This window comes from Aplysia californica, unplaced genomic scaffold (assembly GCF_000002075.1).
Source record: "Aplysia californica isolate F4 #8 unplaced genomic scaffold, AplCal3.0 scaffold00047, whole genome shotgun sequence".
In the NCBI taxonomy this organism is placed as follows: domain Eukaryota; kingdom Metazoa; phylum Mollusca; class Gastropoda; order Aplysiida; family Aplysiidae; genus Aplysia; species Aplysia californica.
Genome location: NW_004797317.1, coordinates 246,006 through 247,556, shown reverse-complemented (window position 1 = coordinate 247,556; position 1,551 = coordinate 246,006).

Sequence of the window (1,551 nt, the reverse complement as noted above, 5' to 3'; positions counted from 1 at the left end):
GTGTAAGCTGTGTTCGGGATTCGCACCTGGGTAGCCAAACTAGCAGCAATCATGATACCAAGTGAGCTTACCTCGTATACGTATTAGTGTTAGCAACAACAGGAAAGCCCAAGCATTGTAAAATATACGTCTTGCCACACATCTTTGCCATAATCTCACCCAACATGATTCAAAATACTAGTAAAACGGTACAAGTTAAAGTCATCCACTGCGTTAAATAATTATAAAATGCGCGCATATTGTTCGCGTCCAACTGCTTCGCTCATGTCATTTTTGTGTGCCAAGAATTTTAATTTGAAATATCGTGCACAAAATCAAAGATCCTATTGTAACTGATTTTTTTGGTAATATTTTGTTTTTTTCAACGTTGCACTCTGACACTGACAGCAGAAAAGACGCGCAGAATTCAGCTATTCCAGTAGATTTCTGTGTCGTATTTTTTGTTCTAGAACTGTTGTTACAACAAGCGCGATATACACTTGCATAACAAGAAAGTCCCCAAACAACCACCACCCCCTTTCCTTTCCCTTCCACAAAAAAATCAGACTAAATCATAACCAAGCTACAGTCGACCCCTCTTGTGTTGAACTCGCTTGAGTTGATCTTCGATTACGTTGGTTAATCCTTTTCTCAGGTCCCAGCACCTCCTTTTCTTTACAGACCTCAACGGTTAAGTTGAACTTCAGATGAGTTGATCTTTTTTTCACTCCCCTGATGACATCAACGCATCCGTAGTCGACCGTGTAATAAGCTTTCTTCACTATGAAGTTTTTGTTCGTGGCGTGCTTATTTTGGATCACAAGCATCGCTGCACGGTGCATAACCTCTAGCAATCAGCCACTTATAGCAGGGGGTCGACACCAAGGAATGTCAATTGGACTGAGTCAAGTTCTCAAGTGCACGAATTACAGGCACTCGTTATCTCAGTAAGCCGAGTCATAACTTTAGCAAGGTGAAAAGATTTTATCTCATTTTATTTTCTTCATCATCATCACCATTGTCTGCGGTTGGACTCGCCTAGGACACAGGCTGTCGACAAGCGCGGCATCTATCCGGAGAAGTCTCCGACGGAGATAGACCAATCAAAATACTTTGTGTCTCTAGACCAAGTGAATAACATCTGGGGGGTTACAGGGAGGGGGAGGGGGCATGCCCCCCTGTTTTAACCTATAATTTGATATTTTGCCTTTAAGTTTGAAATTTTCCTGAAAATGATAGATTTGCAACCGTTTTAGTGGCTATATGTGTGATCTGCAGCAAATAATACACAGTTTGACCCCCCAAAGTAGTACATCTATGTGCGGGAGTGCGTCACCGAATAGTTCCTGGGTGCTCGCCGGAGACGTCTCGAAAATATTCTGTCGTCTACAAAAGCTCTCAACGCATCTCGGTCCTGGGCCGGTTTCCCCCAGATTTCCTCACGTATCCCCCAATCTCCATCATGTATCCTGTGCCACCTCTCGGCACGACGCGTCTTTCGGTGGGCCTTCCTCTCTTCTATTTTCCATGCAGATTCCAACTGACGGATTGTTTTGAAAACTCTGTTTTGAA